The sequence below is a fragment of the Nicotiana tabacum genome, chromosome 16 (assembly GCF_000715075.1).
Source record: "Nicotiana tabacum cultivar K326 chromosome 16, ASM71507v2, whole genome shotgun sequence".
Classification (NCBI taxonomy): Eukaryota; Viridiplantae; Streptophyta; class Magnoliopsida; order Solanales; family Solanaceae; genus Nicotiana; species Nicotiana tabacum.
This window is the reverse complement of record NC_134095.1, coordinates 31,581,394-31,594,810: the sequence shown is the minus strand read 5'-3', so window position 1 is coordinate 31,594,810 and position 13,417 is coordinate 31,581,394.

Sequence of the window (13,417 nt, the reverse complement as noted above, 5' to 3'; positions counted from 1 at the left end):
TAAATATTAATTATTATTTCTGAAACAAAATTGTAAAAATATTAAAATTGACACACATAAGAATTCGGTATAGCTTGGTGCTACTGGGCCTCAAATATCGAGCCTGGAACCCATAGATATATACTTTGTCCAATTCAAAATTCTAAAAATATTGAAATTGACACACATAAGAATTTAGGATAGCTTGGTGCTACTGGGCCTCAAATATCAAGCCAGGAACCTATATATATACTCTGTCCAATTAAATAATTAAATATTTAATTTATAAAACTAACAAAATTCTAAAAATATTGAAATTAACACACATAAGAATTCAGGATAGCTTGCTACTACTGGGCCTCAAATATCGAGTCTCGAACCCATAGATATATACTCTGTCCAATTAAATAATTAAATATTTAATTTATAAAACTAACAAAATTCTAAAAATATTGAAATTGACACACATAAGAATTCAGAATAGCTTGGTGCTACTGGGCATCAAATATCAAGCTTGGAACCCATAGATATATACTCTGTCCGATTAAATATTTAATTTACAAAACTAAAACAAAATTCTAAAAATATTGAAATTGACACACATAAGAATTCAGGATAGTTTGGTGCTACTGGACCTCAAATATCGAGCCTGGAACCAATAGATATATATTATGTCCAATTAAATAATTAAATATTTAATTTATAAACCTAACACATAGCCTGTGCATCCTGGACCTTTCTCGGATAAGATATTAGTGTTACAGGGTGATCATAGGTCCGCCTACGTATGGAAGGGAGAGCTAGTGGAGCAGACTCCCCGCGCTAGGAGAGTGGACGACATGTGGGACTTTATTAGGGAGAGAGGTTTTCATTCCAGCGTAGTCCAGCACCTGCGTGATACGGGCTTCTATAGGATTTTTGAGATTGGGCGGCTGCAGCTTGACTAGTCTCAGATCACGGCGTTGATAGAGCGGTGGCGACCGGAGACGCACACTTTTCACCTGCCTATTGGCGAGGCCACCATCACGCTTCAGGATGTTCATGTTTTATATGGGTTTCCTGCTGATGGACTGGCCATTGCACTACCTCAGTATATGAGATCTATGACGTGCCCAGTATTTGGACTTGCTACAACAGTTCACTGGTTTCAGGCCACAGGGTGAGGCTGTAGCTTTAGGGGCAGTTATATTTCTATGACAGCTATTAGACAACATTTGGAGGTATTGCAGCCCGACATCACTGGCGAGACAGAAGATCTACATATTCACTGGTACACGAGGTTAGCACTGCTCCTTTTTTTGGGGGGTATCTTGTTCCTGAACACTTTGAAAAATCTAGTGAGTATGCGATTTCTACATCATCTTCAGCAGCTAGATGAGTTACCCTAGTACAGCTGGGGTGCTGCTACTCTCGCTTACCTATACAAGAGTATGTGCCGAGCTAGCATGGGAACCCAGAGCGACGTATGTGGTTTTCTGCCGCTTCTACAGGTGACAACATATTCGAATAATTTGTTCATTACTTCCAATTTTATATAGTCAAAATGACTCTTAAATTTTCCGTCGACTTTGTATGTTAGGTTTGGGCCTGGGAGCAGTTCCTGTCATTGCAATCACCTTGTTAATTTGTATGAGTCCACCAAACAATAGAGTACTTGGTCCTCTACGAGATTTTGCTAAGAATGCTAATAAACTATAAGTAAATGAAACACGGAATTTTTACGAGGAAAAATCCCACACAAGGGGACCAAAAACCACGACCTACACCAGTAGGCTTTCAACTTCTCTGACTTGTAAAAAACCTATTACAAGCCACTTTGTAATGACTCAATTGCAAAGAATTTACTCAACTAACTTTTGTAATGACTCAATTACAAAGAATTTACTCAACTAACTTGTGATACTCTTACCACAAGCCACTTTGTGATTCCCTAGTTATAAAGACTTTTACTAACTTGTGGTGCTCTCACCACAAGCCACTTTGTCGCTCTACAGTTACAAAGATTTTTGCTTATGACTAAACCTAGACACAACATATACTCAAGGAGTTTACGGATTTTGCAAGAGGATTCCTAATCAACGCTTCTAGCTAAGCAATTTAGGAGATACAATAAGTACAATCACAAAGTTATAACTTAACTAAGGACAACAACATGCTAACTTTAGGAACTGGTCCGTAGTTGCGTCAACTTTGTTCTTCAAGCTCGTGAGGATTGATTTCTCTGTTTTTGCAAAATGCTTGAATGAGAAACTGAAACATTCAATTGATATTCTAATATAAACTCATTGTTGGTACACCTTGATCACATCACTTGAAATGATGTGAGCACTTTTTTTGGTCAAGGAATGAGTGGGTGCTGGTGACAGTGCAGTGCGGCAGAAACAGTGCAGGTAGTCACTTCATTTCCAGCTGTGTCCAATTGACTTTATACTGCTACGATGGAACCACAAGGGTATCAGTTCCTTGTTTAGTTTCCTAGCTCCTGAAGTTGTAGCAGTTCACCTTTAGCTAGAATTCGTTAAATGGAGTATAGTCCAAGTGAGTCAAGTTCCCTATCTGGTCCTTGACATTAAGTTTGTTAGATCATTAAAACACAAGGCAAAGATATTGAAAACCTATCAATTTACCCCTTTTTGATGATGACAAACTTAATATTGATAACATTTAGAGCTAAGAGAACCAGATTAAGTAACAGGAGAACACAAGTTCCCCTGACTTTATGCCCCTTTTACCCCCTGATTTTATTTGTTCCCCCATATGTTCCCCCTGAATTTATGGTCATTGTGAGCACGTGATTTTTATTTACGCGACAATCACTCCAAAAGAAATCAAAAAATAACAACAAATGGTCTTGTAGTACGATTTTTGGAACTTACGTGGCATTTTTGGTAGTTATTTGTGGTTTTGTCCATTCTTATTTAGTCTTATCAAACAAAAATACAAAAAAAATATATGTCGTGTGTAATTAAACCATAATTCGGTTATTAAAAGGAAAATCACAAAAAAAATATATGCATCTTTTATTCTATTTGTCGCCATGGTGTGATTTTACCTATTTGAATATTTTAATATGTGTGTGATAATTGTGTTAAGTGATAATTAATGGGTGTTTAATTTCACTTTAATTAGGTATTGTGTTTTAAATTAGAAAATAAAAGAAAAGAGTGCAAATTGGTTTTAAAATCGGATTGGGCCTGTTTTTCTTTAAGAAAATTTGAGGCCCAAAAGCAGCCCAAGGCAGCCAGTCCAAGCGACCCATCTCCCAGGCCACCAAACGACGTAGTTTGGCACCAAAACTACGTCGTTTCAAGAACAATCCATCTCAGCCGTCCAAACCAAGTTGATCTGACAGCCCTCATCATATATCCATACCCATTGTTTAAACCCGACCCGTTCAACCCCGGACCAACCCAACCCCTTGCAGTTGAAACGACACCGTTCCTTACCAGTTGAAAGATCCTGGCCCTTCATCTCGCTTCATCCAACGGCCAGGATCTGATCACTCACTAACTATATAAACCCAAAACCTTACCCCACGCCCCCATCCAAACACCCCCCTTCATTGTCCCAAATACAGACCTCCCAAACCCTAGCCGCCCCTGTGCACCTTCACCGTAAACCCGGCGACAACGACGTCGGTGACCACCACCTCAACACCCTAGGACCACTCAACCACCCTGAACACAGATCTGCTAGCCTTAGGTCTCGAATCTTCCCCCACCGTCTCGAATCTTCATTTGAAGATTCGAGCCGGGCCTCGACCTATGCCAAACCACCCCAAATTCGTACCAGGTATCCCCTTGACCTTCCTCGTGACCAAACCAAGCTTGGTTTGGTCCGAATCTACCCACAAATCCCAAAACCCCAAATCTGAAGATTCGAACCCTAGAACACAAGAATTTGTGGACTCTGTTTAGATTTAAACGGAAGTTTGGGGTCTAATAGACCCTAATCGAAGTGTTCTCGGTCAGAGAACACCTCGATTAAGATCTGTTCGATCTCAAAGGGGCAAATCAAGCTCGGGCCTGGGTCATCTGTGTTTAAGCTTTTCTGGTTTGTTCACTTTTCCCTTTTGTTGTCTATTTTAGTTTAGATTAGTTTATCGGCATGTTTATTTAGTTTGTTTGTTTATTTTGGGATTTCTGTTGTCGGTTGTTCTCTATCTCCATAAAACCTTTTATTTGGTCGATTGTTTATTCTATTATGTTGAATCCGTATAGTGGTATACATATTTCAATTTGATTGATATCGTCGAATCAATAATGCCTGTAGTTTCCCTGTGTCGTGCAAATTGTCGAGAACAGTTTGATGCCCCATTTGTATTATTTGTTTAATCGACCAATTGTTCCACGTTATAATTAGTATAGTCGATTAGATAAATGACGTCGATTAGTCTCGTAGGACTGAATGTTCAAATGCCCTGATTCTGATAAGCTTCATATGATTGATCGAACCATTGTCATTTAACTGATTGTTTGAAACTATCTGCGAATGGTTTGTTGGCTGCAGTACAAAGGCTGGAACTTAGTTAGGATAGTTGTGAATTTGAACTCCCATTAGTTTGGATTTTCAGTTTGATAAGCTTAGGGTAATACGGTTAATAATCAGTGGATTCAGGGTTAGTTTAAGGTTGTAAAAGCTGTGAAAAGCTTAAAGGCAAGTGGGCTGACAGTAAAGTATTAAAACATTGATTCAACTAATGGAATTAATTGACCAATAGTGGGATTAATGACATATTGAGTACCTTTAATGGCTGGAAACCAGTAACAACATGTGTTTTGTTAAAGTTAGGGAATTAGAGTAGAAATGGACAGCATGTGCTGTCAGGACATGCCCACACTGCCCATGTCTGCTGTTTTTAATAAAGACAGGCCACTTTAGCAGTAAAGAAAGGGCCTTTCAGGGGAATCTCATGGGAGGGGGGTTTTATTTTTAATCTGTGAGTGGAAAAACAGAAAGAGAACATGGGAGGGGTGGCAGTTGGTTTAGAGGCTGTGGAATGGGCTGAGGCAATAAATAGAGGGTTTTTTCCATCAGTTAAGGGGGAGAGAATTAAGAGGGGAAAATAAGAAGAGAGAGGGACAGAAGCTAAAAAACTGGGAAGAGAGTTGAGGGCATTAGTTCTGAAAATTAGAAAGAGATTAGTTCTGAAAATAGGAGATAGTTCTGAAAAATCAGAAAAGAGAGGGTGCTGAAATCAGAAAGAGAGCAAGAGTTTTAAAAACCATAAAGAAGAATTTTCCAGGGCCTTAGTGTGTTTAAAGTTTAGGTTTCACAACAAAGAACTTCAGTTTTGTCTTCTGCTCAGAAATTCAAAATCAGAAACTACTGTTTTATTGTCTCTGCTTGCAATCTTAGCAATCTTCTTGTACTGTTGGGATTTATCGGGCAGCCTAGTTATCTGTTGACTTTTAAGCACTACTTTTCAAGCTCTTCTTTGGGTTCTATTCTTTCCTAGAGATTCCTGCTGCTGTTGTTATTGGTTTTACTAGTCCTGTTGTACTGTTGCTTTGTGTGTGCTACTACTGCTCTACTAACTTTTCTGCCTCTTCAATTGTAAGCACTTTCCAGGTACACATTTGAATCTCATACTGTTGTAACAGTTAAAAGCATGAAATGAAAGATGCAAATGAGTTTTATCAGTCGCTGCTTTACTTACAGCTTTATAAATGTTGCTAAAATTGTGTAATTCTTTAGTCTGTAGCTCAATAGAGAACACATTAGTGAGTTTCGTATCTAATTGAAAGCTCAGTTGGTTTAATTATTGTGATTCACAATGGCTAAGTTTGTTTAGTTGTACGCATGATGTACTTATGTAATTTGTAAAAATGCATGAGTATTTGGTATAGCAATGACTAGACTCCATCTTTGGTTATATTTTGTACATAAGGTACTGTTTCTAATCTTGCCCAAAGTAATATAGTTTCTTTTTCATCATTCGAGCTGACTTTATTAAATCTGATTCCGTTAGGCAGTCTATAGAACCATGTTCGAATCCTATTAGTAGCAGTTTCTAGTAGTTAACTCCGCTAATCTAGTGTAAATAAGTTAGTTTAAATTCGAACTTGAAGAACATGTAGCGTAAGTTTAGCATTTTCATTAATCTTGTACGTTAATCTCCTTTAGCGAATTAAAAGCATGCTCGCTCATGGAATAAGGCTCGAAACGATTCCCCGCCTCGTAAACAATTAATCCAATAACTAACAAGAGGCCCGAATTGGCCAAGCATGTAATTTGATTAGTATATATTTTCTCCTATTTTTTAGAGACAAATGTAATAGAGATGTAGTCGATGTAGGTTTACCCTTTCAAATAATGAGACGAGCCTCGCCAAAAAAATAAAAAAATGCAAATCGCGGGGCCCTCAATAATTGATCATAATAAATACTTGGAATTTGGGAAGGACTGTTTAGTGAATTTCACTGCCTCCCTCGAAGACAATAACGTGTTAGACTCTTTAGGCACGACTTAATTAAATTACATTCCTAAACTCGGGTGCGCATTTTATGTGACCCAAATTTAAATCTCAACGGAGTCGAAATGTGTTAACAACTATGGGTGCATTGATTGTGACGTAGTTCGAGATACATTTTCATGACGTTGCAATTTTATAAAAAATAAATGATAATAATAAAAGTGGTTTAAACTTAATAAAAGCACATAAGTCATAACATGTATTTAAATCAGATATTTAGCCATTATAACAATCTAAGCGACTATGCTAGAACCACGGGATTCGAGGGTGCCTAACACCTTCCCTCGGGTCAACAGAATTCCTTACTTAGAATTTATGGTTCGCAGACTTCATTTGGAAAGTCAAAAATTTCCTCGATTTGGGATTCAAGATAAACCGGTGACTTGGGACACCAAAAGCCAAACCTTTCCCAAGTGGCGACTCTGAAATAAATAAATAATCTCATTTCGAATATTGTCACTTAAATTGGAAAAACTCCCTCGCGCATTTTACCCCTCGGGGCGGGCGCGCAAAAAGGAGGTGTGACAGCTCTGGCGACTCTGCTGGGGATTTAACCCAGAACCTTTGGTTCAGGGTTCAAGAATTCGAGCTTAGAATAATTGTTATATTTGGCTTTATTATCTGATCTTTATTACGTGTTTTGGCATAACGTGCTAAATGTTGTCTTTTACCGCTTTGATATTATTTGACTGTATATATAAACTATGTCGAACCCTTCTCTCTTCACCTCCGGGGATGTGCTTACTGGTTGAGACTCCCTATTCTGTTAGTGTCATACCCTGAAATAAAAAAAGAGGCTCGGACAAGTTACGAAGCCGGATGGCCTTTTGGTTCCCGGTAAGTTGCTCCCTCCTCGACTTGAGTTGTCCGCTCGGGTACACAGTCTAGAACACCGACTCAGATTTTGAACATAAAATAACATGACTTCATGTCGGATCCCTAGTAAGAACGCTTATTTGCATCATGTTGAATTTGACATAGGGGACTCAACACAGGGGTTGAGTCCGTCTAGGACAGGCAACCTGAAATGAAAGACCATCCTGCTGCATCCCGTTTGTTTTGCGCATTTATTTGCTTCAGATCTGCATGCTGACCGGTTTCTAAAAAAAGAAAAAGAAAAATAGCAGCGCAGGGGAGATAATAACCTATTTTTGGAAAATAAAACCAATGTCCAAGTAGTGTCGAAACCTCGCCGGAATTTTCTAAAAAATGAAAACAAAAATTTGTCTTTTAGTCGATTTATTCCTTTAATCACTTTCAAAATCCAAAAAAAAATATTTATTTAAAAAAAGGGAAAAATTCAAAAAATGTTGTTTCTGTTGTAGTGTCTCTTTTATAAATTCAGACTAATAGTCCAAATGCTTCCCTAAAAAAGATTTTTTTTAGTCTTTATCTCTTTTCAAAAAAATAATAAAAAAAAATAAATATATAAAAATCCAGAAAATATTTTTTCTTTCTAAAAAAGAGTGTATTCAGGAGGGGTTTAGTTTATTTACTCTACGCTTGATCCAGCCCGAACTACGCCGGTTTGATTCTCACAAGGTGCGAGATACGTAGGCAACCCTCATCGGGTCCAACCTCCCTTTTTTCAGAAATAGCCAAAATATCAGAATTTTTATTTATGAGTCGGGTGATGCCGTTTTGTCAAGAATAGCCAAATGTTCCCGAAAGAGACGCCGGAAGGCTGACTTTGCACAAACAGCCATTTTGGTCATTTTTTTAAATTTCTTTTGACCAAGTGGCTCAATGGCCTTAGGATCCTCGTCCCCGAGGATATGCGAGGCCATGTTCCCAATATCGGGTCATCACTCTAAATAATAAAAAAAAGAAAGAAATAAATAAATAAATCAAGTGATGCTCTTGTTGTCAAAAACAGCCGAATGTTCCCCAAAGGGACGGCGGAAGGCTGACATTGCATAAACGGTCATCTTTGGTCATTGTTTTTTGATTTTGACCGGGTGATCCTTGCAGCCTTAAAATCTTCGTTCCCGAAGTGCTAAAAGGCCGCATTCGAAAACCGAGTCCATCATTTTGAAAACAAAATCTTGAAAAAAAAATAGATAGTTTTATTTTTTGAGTCTAATGAAAGTTTTTCGTTGGCATAATCACCTTAATAAATGTGCAGGATGAGCACAATACAAAACAAACCCTTTTCAATAATGACAAAGATCCCTTTTGAGTTGTGATTATGGTGGAATAACTTAGGCAAGGAAGGGCAAGACAAAGTAAAGAAGTATCTGAAAGATCTCCTGGATTTACTAGACATTCAGCCTCGGGGTGATATTATCAGATCATTGGTCACTTGTTGGGATTCAGCACACAATGTATTTCATTTCTCGGACTTTGAGCTCACCCCGACATTGGAAGAAATAGCGGGATACATCGGAAGTGATGAAGCTCCGTTAAGGTTCAAGTACTTGATTGCACCTAGGGCCGTCACGGTACACCGGTTTCTGGATTTCCTAAAAATACACCGAACATTTCACCACCCAGATTTTGCCAAAGGTTTCTGCAGTCTCCACCTCATATATGCTAGATACGGCCACGTGGGCGGGTTCAATAAGCCAGACTTCAAACTATGCAGTAGAGGTAACCAACAAAAGTGGGACGAACACAGGCTGGTAGCGTTTATGACAGCTTTTTTGGGTCTTATAGTGTTCCCAAGGAAAGACGGAAACATCGATCTAAAAGTAATTGGGGTCGTCAGTACCTTGCTCACCCAAGATAAAAGTACTCTGGCGCCTATGATTATGGCTGACATCTTCCGGGCTCTCACTGCTTGCCGAGCCAGGGGCGACTTTTTCGAAGGATGTAACCTATTGTTGCAAATGTGGATGACCGATCATTTATTCCACCGCTCCCCGCTCTTGGGTTACGGTTCGCCCGAGAAAACTTGTATTGGAGAATTCTACACAAGAATCAAAGGGTTTAGTCTACCCGAGGGAGTCACAGCTTGGACGTCATTTTTCCGAACTCTCACTGCCAACCAAATCCAGTGGACGCTCGGATGGTTGCCTGTTGAGGAAATCATATACATGCCGGCAACCAAGCCCCACTTTCTGATGATGGGACTTAAAAGCATCCAACCCTATGCACCGTATCGGGTTTTGAGGCAACTTGGGAGGTATCAAGTAGTGCCGAAAGATGAAGACTTGAGTACCCAAGTGATTGAAATCAGTTCGGACGGTCGTTTCCCCGAAGAAGAAGTTCGCCAAATCTGGAGTGAGTGCCAACATCTGACAGCAAACACTTGTGTGAGGGATACGACTAAAGGGGAAGTTGCTACGGGGTATCACGCTTGGTTTAGAGGTGACACGTCCTGCGAGAGACCAGCTAAAAGACCTCATCTCAAAGATTTCGTTGAGTCATCCCAAGAGCAATGGAACTGGTTAGCAAAGGAAAAGGGGTATCGGGCAGAGATCGGTGATTTGAAGCAACAGGTTGACAGTCTGAAATTCAATAACAGTATGCAAATCGCTGCGGATCGAGGCGAAAAGAATAGATTGACCCAAGAAAATGAAGAACTTAGGGCCCAAATCCATAAATTGAGATTGGCTCTTGATAAACAACCAAGGAGTCGATCAGACGAGCAGTTGATAAAAGGGTTGAAAAGTGAAGTCAGGGAATGGCGAGATGGTTTAGAAGAGTATGAAAACATCATGGCAGAGCTCAAGGTACAGTGGGGTATAAGAGCAGATAAGCATCGCCGATACTTGAATCAATTGAATCGCGACCACGAGAAAACTGTTTCCAAAATGAAGAGAGAGATGGCTACGCTTGAGGTTAAAGCAGTTAAGCAGGCCGAGGATTTCCAAATTGAGAGCAGATACTGTTACGACTTGTTGGCCCAAATGAAGGTAGAAGTGCGGCAACTGAAGAATCAGCATATGCAGGATTCTCAGGTTTTAAAAACGTGCAGTGATCAGATAAAACGCCTGCTCATAGAGAAGAAGTAAACCAGAGATAAGATCAGGACCATTGCCCACGCCATCATCAGACGGTGTCTATGGTGTGAAAACATGACCAGCATTACCGTTCTCTTGGTAGTGATGGGTTATGTCAAGCAGACCATGCATGAGCTGGAACAACTTGAAAGGGATCTCACACCTAGGACCGCGGCGAGGCCGAACGATGCCCCGCGGGCGCCGATTCTCGAAACCTTAATGTATTCATAGGTCTAGTATGTCCGTCTTTTGCATCGAGGTGTATTAGTCTGTTGAGTCTGTACCTTTTTCAGGGCTTGTTATTTTCCTTGTTCGAGAGTGTTTGTTTGTAATCGATCGTTCAGTAATAAAATGTGTGCTTCTTTTACACTCATCTGTTTGAACTACGTAATGATCTGATTCACACGATATCGTGATACGTAGGCAATCCTCATCGGATCCGGTCACATTTTAACTGCAAATATTGAAAACAGTAATAAAAAAAGAGAAAGAAAGAAAAATGAAAGAAAAAAAACAACAATAAAGGGGAAGCCTAAAAAGAAGCCGGAATGACGCATGCCTTTGTTGCAAACATGTAGGAATTCACTTAACTGTATAGGTACATCATGCCCCAACGTGAGATTACCTATCTGTTATTTGTTTCGAACTAACCGTTCGTTTGTCGTTGAGTCCTTCCAGGTTTTAGAAAAGGCGGTTGGTTTGGTGAAGGTCTGGCCTTACATTCATACTTCACGAGGTCGAAAGGGAGTGTTCAATTACCTGTTGTTAAGTCAAGAGGGGGTACTCACACTTACTTCACAAGATCAAAGGGAAGCATAGAAATGTCTTCAGAAATTCCTTTGCCGACAGTTCCTGTTTCTGAGGAGAGTTCAATCTCGGCCGTCCTCACGCCCGAATCCGCAACTGCGGAGGAAAATAGAGTCCTGCGGCTCCGCATGTTGGAAATGTTGGATGACTGGAATAATGGAAAAGAGCCACCAAGTGTTATCCCTAGGTTCCCTGAGTTGTTCTCCAGGATAAGTGGGACTTCCAACGTCCCCATAAGCTATCCGGCTACCCCATTCGGGTACCCAGCCATTTCGGCCTTCTTTGCTGGATCGCCCTCTGATTCTTATCCCCGGATGTCAACAACAGATGTAGCTACGAACGTATTCACTGCACCTCCCCGTCCGATCGTGGCACAGCCTGCTACACACAAGCCAAATTTTGACTCATCCTCATTCACATTCCATGCACCAACCTTCTCACTGGAACCGACTCGGTTCACCACCAGCGCTCATCCTCAATAGCCTCAATACGAGTTTGCACCTGGGCAGGATCAAAACCCCAAAACTGCTGAACAAGATGAGATGGCAAAAAGAATGAGGAGCCTTGAGCAGAGTTTGAAAAACATGCAAGGTTTGAGCGGACAGAAGAACGTCTCATATACCGATCTATGCATGTTCCCCCACGTGCACCTACCCGTGGGTTTCAAAACCCCAAAATTTGAGAAGTATGACGGGCACGACGACCCCATTGCTCATCTCAAGAAGTATTGCAACCAGTTACGGGGAGCCGACGGCAAAGAGGAATTGCTAATGGCATACTTCAGGGAAAGTCTGGTAGGAATAGCCTCAGAATGGTATACCAAGACATATCTCGATGACATATATGGGATAATCTCGCCAGAGATTTTGTGAGACAATTCCAGTATAACATCGACATTGCACCAGACCGAAATTCTCTGTCAAACTTGAAGAAGAAACCTTCAGAAAGCTTCAGAGAATATGCTATTAAGTGGCGCGAGCAGGTATCGAGGGTAAAACCTCCCATGGACGAGATAGAAATGGTCACTACTTTTCTCCAGGCTCAAGAATCAGACTATTTCCAGAATATGATGTCAGCCATGGGAAAGCCTTTCGCGGAAGCAATCAAGATCCGGGAGATGGTGGAGAACGGTTTGAAAACGGGTAGAATCTTAAGTCAGGCAGCCATAAGGGCAACCTCTCAGGCCCCATTTTCCAGAAAGAACCCCACAACACTACTACCCCCACCAAAATGTGACATATGCTCCTCAACCCTACATGGTCATGAATACCCAGCCCTATGTCCATCCGCCACAGCAAGCCAATCGAGGCCAAGCTCCACCTCCCAGAAATCAGCCTCCCTACCACAACCACTATAATCCACAGCCTCCTCAAAATAACTTCCGCCCTCAAGAACCACCTAGAAGACGGACTTCACACCCATCGGTGAACCATATTCTACTTTGTTCCCAAAGCTAGTCCAGTTGGGTTTCCTGCAGCCAGTCCCTCAGACAAGGCACAATCCGGCATCACCTACTTACAAAGCCGGTGTTAGGTGCGCCTATCATTCAGGAGCGGAAGGGCACAATACAAATGACTGCTGGGCTTTGAGAAGGGTAGTCGAGAATTTAATAGAGCAGAGGAAAATAGTACTAAGGGACGAGGAGGTCCCAAATGTGACTAACAATCCGTTGCCCGCTCACAATAACGGGCCACTGATTGGAATAATTTGCGAGGACAAAGAATTTGATCCTGCTTTAAAAGCTATAATCGCCATCGTCGATGCAGGGAAAAGGCCTAAAACCACCCCGAAGCTAGAGAAAGGGGAAAAGAAGGACAGTGCTATCAAGGTTGAGCCCAAAGAGAAGGGCGAGGAAAAGACAGTGACGATGGTGCCTGTGAGGAATGAAGTTCTTTATGTTCCATGAGGTCGAGCAGAGAAGCCGTAGAGTTTCGAGGTCAAAAGGGCAAAACCAATGTACGTACCAAAAGGGGCCTATGTGGTCTGGGGGACGATTCAACCACATCGGCTGAATGAGCCAGTGATTATCGGACGCGTGCCACAAAAGCCGATGACAAACCCGTCCACAATACCGTGGAACTATCAAAGAACGTTGGTTACGTACAAAGGTAGAGAAGTCACGGGAGAACTTCTGGACAATACTTTCATTAAAAGGTATTCGAACACTCAAGAGTTAAACAACGCCACACGGAGACGCTTCCCACCCAAGAAG